At 46.2% G+C, this 9,610-nt stretch overlaps 2 non-coding genes across 2 annotated transcripts; both read left to right on the top strand.

Annotated features, from left to right (window-relative positions):
* The first annotated feature begins 509 nt into the window (after positions 1 to 509).
* On the top strand, positions 510 to 582 carry trnak-uuu (transfer RNA lysine (anticodon UUU)). Its single transcript has one exon. It is a non-coding gene; the product is annotated as a tRNA-Lys (tRNA).
* An 8,703-nt stretch (positions 583 to 9,285) lies between these two features.
* On the top strand, positions 9,286 to 9,358 carry trnav-cac (transfer RNA valine (anticodon CAC)). The gene has a single exon. It is a non-coding gene; the product is annotated as a tRNA-Val (tRNA).
* The last annotated feature ends 252 nt before the right edge of the window (positions 9,359 to 9,610 follow it).

The raw sequence follows: 9,610 nt of genomic DNA, 5'->3' as shown, positions 1-9,610 counted from the left end.
TCATGCCTCTGCTGAATAAGAATGGAGGGTGTGACGTTGACGAGACTGCACTGCCCCTGATATTTGTCAGTTCATCCTTTATATTCAGTGGGTTCTCGCCCTTTGATGGGCTGCAGTGTAGCGGATATCACGTTGGCCTCACACGCAAAAGGTCCCCGGTGGATCCGTTTTCTCTCAGTCAATGTTATCCATTTATTGAAGTGAAATAAAGAGCAATTAATGAATAAGGGAGACCTTTTGCCAGGAGAATAAATAGCAAATAAAAACAGCAAATGCTGGAAATCTCAGCAGGTCAGGCAGCATTTGCCGGGAGACTAAACTCGCCTCTGATTGTTCATCCACAGAAAGTTTAAAAATAATGTTTCTGCCCGGGATTGAACCAGGGACCTTTTGCGTGTAAAGCAAACGTGATAAACACGACACAAGTTTCAACAGCAAGTTTCAACATCTGGGGCGGAGCCAACAGGCGCCTGGCTGCAATGAGCGATAAAAACCTGTGCTGGGCGAAAGCCTGGCTAGCTCAGTCGGTCGAGTATGAGACTTTTAATCTCAGGGTCGTGGGTCCGAACCCCACGTCAGGGGATTACATTTATTTTAATTTAATGCAGCTTTCATGGAAAAACATCATTAATGAACCCACTATCTTCTTTTTCACAATTAAATAAATGCTAACTGAAGGAACTCCATAATTCAAGTCTATGAGATACTCAATCATGATTTTAATCATCATTAATCCACCAACAATATTTGACATATGTCAAGGATGCCACATTTGCCCAGCCAGGCTAGCTCAGTCTGTAAAGATTGAGATTTTATTCTCAGGGGCGTGGGTTCAGGGTTGGGCGATTAAGTTTTGTTAAACTTTTCTGTTGCTTTCACGCGAAAACATCATTGATTAACTGATCAATTGGAGAGGCTGTAACGTTTCCTTTGGATCAGAGTATTTGTCCTCCAGGATCGATAGTTTCCTTGCTGAATCACAATAACCAGACCCTATATCTCCCTCTGGATGTTCGGGGGTTCCCGTACATTCCCAGTCGTGTGATTGCCCCTTTTCTGTTCTCCAATTCAATCCATATGGCCTCGTCCAAAAATCTGTCCATCTCCACCTGAAATATATTCAATGACCCAGTCTCCACAGCTCTCTGGGGCAGAGAGCTCCAAAGATTCACGACCCTCTGAGAGAAGAAATTCCTCCTCATCTCCGTTTTAAATGGGCGACCTTAAACCTTCAGGGAATAAGGGGTTATGGGGATCAGCCATGATCGTACTGAATGGTGGAGCAGGATCGAGGGACCATGTGGCCTATTCCTGCTCCGACTTCTTATGTTCTTATGACCCCTTATTCTGAAACTGTGCCCCCAAGTTCTAGATTCCCCCACAAGGGGAAACATAGAAACATAGAAAATAGGTGCAGTAGAAGGCCATTCGGCCCTTCGAGCCTGCACCACCATTCACTATGATCACAGCTGATCATTCCCTCAGTACCCCTTTCCTGCTTTCTCTCCATACCCCTTGATCCTTTTAGACATAAGGGACAAATCTAACTACTTTTTGAATGTTTGGGTTAATTCCCGTGAAAGTAACATAAAAGTTTAAGGAAAATAATTCACGCAAGGTGGGGCTCGAACACATGGCCTTAAAATTAAAAATCTCATGCTTTACAGACTGAGCTCGCCAGGCTTGCCCACATCTCCTTCGTCAAAGATGAAGCCCAGGATGTTGATGTGTATTAGTCAAAGGAACATAAGAAATACGAGCAAGAGTCGGCCATACGGCCCCTCGAGCCTGCTCCACCATTTAATAAGATCATGGCTGATCCGATCATGGACTCAGCTCCAATTCCCCGCCCGCTGCCCATAACCCCTTAACCCCCTATTGTTTAAGAAACAGTCTATTTCTGTCCTAAATATATTCAATTTCCCAGCTTCCACAGCTCTCTGGAAGAGTGAATTCCACAGATTGACAGCCCTCTGAGAGAAGAAATTCCTCCTCATCTCAGTTTTAAATGGGCGGCCCCTTATTCTAAGATCATGCCCCTAGTTCCAGTCTCCCCCATCGGTGGAAACATCCTCTCTGCATCCATTGTTGGTGAAAATAAATTCACATAGACTCTGGCAAGGTAAGAGAAACAACTTTATTGCTAACAGAGCTCTGGGAGAAGAGTTGAGATCCAGCGATCTCCCCGAGTGCCTTGTGCCGCAGGGTTCTAAGCAGTTTACAGGGGGCGGAATACAATCATTTAAATTAATTTACAAACAACCAATCGATCCATATGGCAACGCAATTAATTTACATTCAACTTTTTAGTCCAAGTAAAATCTGATAGGATGGTGCGAGTTTGCGGGCCCTTCCTCTTTATCTTCTTTTGTGGTTAGTTATTCTGTTGCAAAGCTTTCGATGAAACAGTGGCCTGCACCTGGCCAGGAGTCACTTGTTGCTGCAGAGTTCATATCAGGGACAGCAGATAGGCTTCTTGGTACAAAGTTCATTTCGTGGTGGCTTACCCCATCATGCTTTGCTTTGTCTGAAAATCCACTCCAACATCGTCATTCTATTCTCAGAAAACCAGCTGCTGAAGTAACGGCCCGCTGTGTAGGTGAAAACTCTGATTATATTCCTAAAATTACTTTAACCACTCCGTTTCTGTAGTGTAGTGGTTATCACACTCGCCTCGCACGCGAAAAGTCCCTGGTTCAAGCCCAAGCGGTAACATTATTTTGGAGGCTATTTTGTTGTAAATAAATTGAACAAAAGTCGCCCAAGGTTCCTTGTCGCATGAGAAGTGAATATTTTAAACCAGTCTCCTACACACAGAGTGGATAAAGTCAGATAGGGGAGAAAATTTCATCAATGATTAAGCTCTTTAAATGATTAACATAAGAACAGAAGAAATACGAACAGGAGTCGGCCATTCGGCCTCTCGAACCTGCTCTGCCATTCAATAAGATCATGGCTGATCTGACCATGGATTCTGAGTTAAGGGACTCGGGGGCCTGTTCTCTCTCCCCTGAGAAGGTTCACTTTCGACAGTCCAGCCTCTAAAAGGCACCACTCTGTGCACAGTACTTGCCGGGTTTGAGTCCTGAGGATGAGTCATCTGCCTAGAGCCACAGGTCGAGGTCATGAATGCTTGGCTCACGGAGATGGCCTTCTGCAGTGTGACTTTGGTATCCGCTGAAAGTAGCTTATGAAGAAGGCCCTCGTGGCCGATTCCGATGACAAAGATATCCCGCAGTGCTTCGGTGAGGTGGTCACCAAAATCCCACGGTGCCGCCAGCCTCCTGAGGTCTGCAGCATATTTCGATCTCCTGGCCTTCGGGCCGTCGGTGTGTATAAAACCGCTATCTGGCTGTGAAGATGCTCTCTTTGGGCTTGAGTTGTTTTTGGATCAGTGTTACCAGCTCCTTGTACATCTTGGTCATTGTCTTCGCTGGTGCCAGCAAGTCCCTGACGAGGCCGCAGAAGGTGGGCCCACAACTGGTTAGCAGGATAGCTCTGCACTTATCAGCCAGTGTGACCGGGTTGTCACCTGCCAGATAGTTTGCTGTGAAGAAATGGACAAGCCACTCCACAAAGGCTTCCCAATCATCACCATCGGCGAACTGCTGCAACGTACTAAGTTTCGCCATTTTCGTGTGAAGGTCTGTAATCGCGTCGCCAATTGTTACACATTCAGATGCTCTGATAATGACTCCACGACAATGTGTAGTGCTTGAACTGTAGTGACCTTCGTCCTTTATTGAAAACCACAGAGTGAGCATCACACCTGATGGCTTGCCTTTTATACGAGGCCAGGCACACCTGAACAGGTAAGCTTCAAGCCTCCCACTGTAGTGCCCTCCGGTGCACAACTTGCAATAGTACAAGGAATAACCATGTAGGACACATGACAGGTGTCACTGTGGAACCGTTTCTCTCACTCAAAGTTAGACACACTAACGTGGGCACCACGAGGTCTAGGTAGGTAGCCATTGACATTCAGGTTCATATATAAATATATATAAATGTATCGACATGTATCATAACTGTTCCCTGGTGGTCAAGGGGTTAAGATCCAGTGCGCTAACCTGGTTTCAATTCTCGATCAATTCATCGCATAAAAATAATTGAGGTCTGTGAGACGATTAATAATTGCTGTAATCACCATGAATACCAATACTTTCTGTGATAGACCGAGCTTACAGACTATCTGGCTTCTCCTGCCCTTTGCCAGGCACGTGTTCGAGGTATAATTTTGTAAACAGTGTGAGTTCGCTGATTGCGGGGAGATGGTAGGAGACTCTGTGGCCCGATTGTGAGGAAGTGAACACGGTGGCTGGGTGATTGGTGATATTTCTGTAAAGGTCAGCGGAGGCGAAGGATTGAGAACTTTCAGTGTGGGAGAGAAGTTGTTTTAGGTGATCCAACACATTCCCACTCAGCACAGAGGGAGCTCACTGGTCATTGTTCTTTTGGATATTGTCCTTCCAGAATTAATATTTCCTTTGCTGTGTCGAAATAACCAAACCCTTGCTCCAAGGTCAGTCTCACTGTTTCCCCGGTGTCAGGCAGAGATACGCCTGCTGCCCTCGTTTATTTCATGTGAAAGGACACAGTAGTTCAAAATCAACCTGCAGGTGGCCACACACAGCACTGAATAGTCAGGGTGGCCGAGCGGTGTAAGGTGCTGTGTTCACGTCACTGTTCTCCTCTGGAGATGTGGGTTCATGTCCCATTTAATCATTATGCGAAACCCATTTGTTTTGTCACCACCAACTCCTTAAATGTGTCATTCAGCAGTCCACCAGCTCGCTTAACATTTCCGTCTGACCTGGTGCTGAAGTTTGTTCATTCTTCTGTCGACCATCAATCATATATTTTGCTCTGAGCATGTGAGCAAATTTTATTCCGATCTCATTGGGTTTAATTTTGGTAATCTGGTGCTGAAAGTGGAGATGTTTCCGCAGTGTAACGGTTAACACGTTCGCCTCACACGCGAAAGCACCTCGGGTGGAAATATTTTCTGGAGCTTTCTCATGCATGTTCAGAGGAGAGTTTGTTCTTCTGTGAAAGGTCAAGAGATCAGAAGAACGTAAGAGTTAGGAACAGGAGTCAGATATTCGGCGCATATTCAAGTTTTCAAGATCTTTCCGCCCGGTTTCGGAACGGGGACATTTCGTGTGTGAGGCGAATGTGATAACTACTACACTACGGAAACACTGTGGTCGAATCTATCTGAGGATAAAACCACAGCTCTAACCAACACAGCTAGCCGAGAATTCAGGAGCTTGTTTTAAGAGAATAGAATAAGGGTGCTATATTTAGGAAGGCTGTAAGTGCCTTTTCCACGCCTCGGGAACCTACTATCAGCAATGGCAGACATCGATGACGAGGTCCAACACCGCCTCCAGTGTGCCAGCACAGCCTTCGATCACCTGAGGAGGAGAGTGTTTGAAGACCAGGACCTCAAATCTGGCATCAGGCTTATGGTCTACAGGGCGGTGGTGATACCTGCACCGGGATATGGCTCCGAGATATGGACTATATACAGCAGACATCTCAAATCACTGGACAAATACCACCAGGGCTGTCTCGCAAGATCCTGCAAATCCCCTGGGAGGACAGACGCACCAACATTAGTGTTCTCGCTCAGGCCAACATCACCAGCATTGAAGCACTGACCACACTCGACAAGCTCCGCCGGGCGGGCCACATTGTCCACATGCCCAACATGAGACTCCCTAAGCAAGCGCTCTACGCAGAACTACGACATGGTAAGCGAGCCACAGGTTGCCAAAGGAAACATTTCGGGCACACCCTCAAAGCCTCCCTGATAAAATGCTGCCTCCCCACCTGCACCTGGGAGCCCTTGTTCCTTGGGTTGAGTTGCCTTTGCTGCGTGATCCGTGCCGGATCGATCATCCTCAGCCACGTGGTATGTCACAGCACGTTTGCACATTCACTGGAGGTACCCCATCGTTGTGCAGCCTTTGCACACGTAGTGCTTGAATCGACATTGATGGGCCCGAGGATTACCCCCGCAGCACCAACACGGTGCTAATAGATTCACATTTACCCACGATGGCGCATTCTGAGTCATCACAAGTCTTGCAGCCACAGACGTATCGACCCTGCCATATGCAGTTCGGCCTGCTAGCGACATAATTTTATGCACAGTACTTGCCGGTGAGCTTCGATGTTGAGAAGATATCTGTTTGGTGTTATCGTCCGTGGCCATGCATGCCTTGGCGATCGCGATGGCCCTGCTCAGGTCTCGGTTTTCAGCAGCCAACAGCTTTCAAAGAATGATCTCGTGGCTGATGCCCAGCACGTAAAAGTCCCACATCATTTGCCCCCACGCAGCAAGGTCCCGCGAGGTGTCTCAGGTCGGTGACATAATCCGCCAGGTCTGGTCCCCGGAGCGATGGTGCGTGTCAAAACGATATCTGGCCATGAGGATACTCTCCTTCGGCTTGAGGTAGTCCCAAATGAGTGTGCACAACTCTGAATATTCCTTCTCCGTTGGTTTTGTCGGTGTGAGCAGATTCTTGATGAGGCTGTATATTTTAGGCCCACAGACGGTGAGGAGAACGACCCTGTGCTTGGCCACGTTAGTGTCTCCTTCCAGCTCGTTGCCCACAAAGTACTGGTCGAGCTGCTCGACGAAGGCTTCCCAATCATCACCCTCTACGGATCTCTCTAATATTCCAACGGCAGCCATGGTTGTTTGAAGGTTCGTATTCTGTTACTCGTCGCCAATTGTTGTGTAGAGAAGAACTCCCCGAGGCTGATTACTGTGAGCTAAATTTAGTGTGACCTTAGTCTTCTTTATTACAACTCCAGAGTGCCTGAACAACATGGCAGCCGACCTTTTATACTGGCCCTGCACGTGTGGGCAGGTGACCATTCGGACTCCAACAGTCGCGCCCTCTGGTGGCAAGTATTACATAGTTACATAATTCACATAATTGTTATCGTTCAGAAGTTATAATTCCAATGAATGCCTGAATCATCCGAAAGGAGCCTGGTTTGCAGGACAAGGCTACATATCAGGAAGGAGTGTAGTTAGATGACAAGGGAAGTGAATTTCTGACTATAAGTTAGGAGAATAAAAAGAGTAAATGCTGGTAACACTGAGCAGGTCAGGCAGCATCTGTGGAGAGAGAAACAAAGTTAACGTTTCAGGTTAATGACCTTCCATCAGAAATTGGGCACTTGTATTCGGTAATACTATTAAAAATTTAAATTGTCACGTAGCAGGGATAACGAAAAGATATAAAATGTGGCTTTTGGAACAGATCGTTTAGAATCCGATTAATTTTTGATCAATTTGTACACCGAGCTGGGAACTGTAACGTGTTTGAGTTCTTCGGCGAACATTCGCAAGGTTTGGATGTAAGTACTGTTGTTAAGTGTATGTTTAATTATTGTCTGTTTAATAACTCTGACATTTAATGTTGCGGACCATATTACTGCACTGCGCGTGTTCCAGCTATGTTTGAAGCACCGATCCCTTCAATCTGTCGCTTGACTGGGACAGTTGGATTCACCGTATCTTTGTTTGGTGAAATTTCAAAGATTGAAAGCGGCGCACATCAACCTGGTCACCTACTCACTATCCGCTACACGCTGCTCCCGTGAGATGAAGCCCAGTTGCTGTTTGAAGCTTGAATGCAGGTACACACAGAAGTCATTCAAATAAAGGCCAAGTCCCTGAGATACCTGATTCTTTGCACCGAACTCCTTCGCAAAGAGCTGCAGTTCGTGTGGGTTGATTCGGGCACATCTTTCCCCACACTCCAACACTCCAAACATAACTCAACGGCTGTAAAGCGCTTTGGGGCGTCATGAGTTCCTGAAAGGTGCTGTCGAAATGCAAGTCCTTCTTTGCAAAAATTCGATGAAAGTTCAAAATTCGTGGGTAAATTGTGCGCTCGTCCGGGATTTGAAGCCGGGATCTCTCGCAAATTTCAAGTAACAACCCCAAAGCGAAAACCATTACCCCTAGACCAACGAGCCAACGACTGCACAACTGTGGAGCTCAGGTGGAGCCATTATTGAAGCATGTTTATTGTGTTGCTATTCTTGATCGGAGGAGCACATGGGACGGAATCAGTGAATTTGCTTTTTCGACCTGTCTTCTGAAGCACCGCACAGTCCCACTCCGACAGTCAATGAGCTGTTGGGACGTTACTGTATCCAGGCTGCGGGAGGCCAACAGGCGCCTGGCTGCAATGAGCGATAAAATCGAGCATTAGCCAGAAGACCGGCGTGCTCAGTCGGTAGAACATGAGACTCTTAATTACAAGGTCCTGGGTTTGAGCCCCATGTTGGGCGATTGCATTTCTTTTAATTTAATGTTGCTTTCATGGAAAATCATCATTAATTAACCCACAATCTTCTTTTGCACAATTAAAGGAATGCTAACTGAAGGAACTCCATAATTGAATCATTTCTTCTCTGCTCTGCAAGTGAACTCTGAAACCATAAACCATTTTACACACTGTGCTTTCGGGGTCTGGGTCAAAATGTTCATTGCTGATAACATCAACAGGAGACTGGGGAAACAGTGAGACTGACTTTAGAGCAAGGGTCTGGTTATTGTGAAACACCAAAGAAAATAGCAATTCTGGAAGAATAACATCGAAACGAAATGTGAGCTGACACCCTGAAAGAAGTGTTAAGGCAGAAGGTTAAATGCTGCATCCCTTTCTGCAAAAAATTCCTTTCACAAATATTTCAATGTCCTAAACGGTACAAAGCAAAAATGTTCCTTTCAAAGTCAATAAACACCTGAATTTCCGCACCCCGCGAATCTGCTGAATCAGATGCCTCTACTTTTGCCGACTGAATCCATGTCCCTTTGCAATGTTGTGCTCCCACCCACACTATGAAACGTGCCACTAACTTATCGAATCATGGAATGGTTACAGCACGGAAGGCCATTCGGCCAATCGAGCCCGTGCCGACTCTCAGAGAGTCCTACTCCCCCGCCCTTCCCCCGTAGCCCTGCAATTGTTTTTCCTTCAGACACTTATCCAACTCCCTTCTGAAAGATAAGATTGATTCTTCCTCCACCGCCCTTTCAAGCCGTGCATTCCAGATCCTAACCACTCGCTGCTAAATGGCCATCTCCTGTTCCTATGTGTAAAGTCTTGGAAACACGAGATCAATTCCTGCCACACTAACAGCCTTCCTAAATACAGCACCGTCATTCTATTCTCGTAAAACCAGCTCCTGAATATCGGCCAGCTGTGTAGGTTAAAGCTCTGGTTATATTCCTGAGATTACTTGAACCACAGCGTTTCTGTAGTGTAGTTGTTATCACGTTCGCCTCACACGCAAAAGGTCCCCGGTTCGAGCCCGGGCAGAAAAATTATTTTGGAGACTATTTTTGCTGTGAAATCAATTGAACAAAAATCGCCCCAGGTTCCTTGTCGCATGAGCACTGAACATCTTTAACCAGTCTCCTAAATGCAGAGTGTGTAAGGTCAGATAGGGGAGAAAACTTCATCAATGATTCAAAATCCTTAAATAATTAAAGTTCAGTTATTGAAGTTTCCACTGTCCCTCAGTAACGACTCTACAAAACAACACTGTCGGTTAATGAATGGGGAATAAAACAAAT

This window comes from Pristiophorus japonicus, unplaced genomic scaffold (genome assembly GCF_044704955.1).
Source record: "Pristiophorus japonicus isolate sPriJap1 unplaced genomic scaffold, sPriJap1.hap1 HAP1_SCAFFOLD_29, whole genome shotgun sequence".
NCBI lineage: Eukaryota > Metazoa > Chordata > Chondrichthyes > Pristiophoridae > Pristiophorus > Pristiophorus japonicus.
This window is presented reverse-complemented; position numbering and strand designations above follow the sequence as displayed.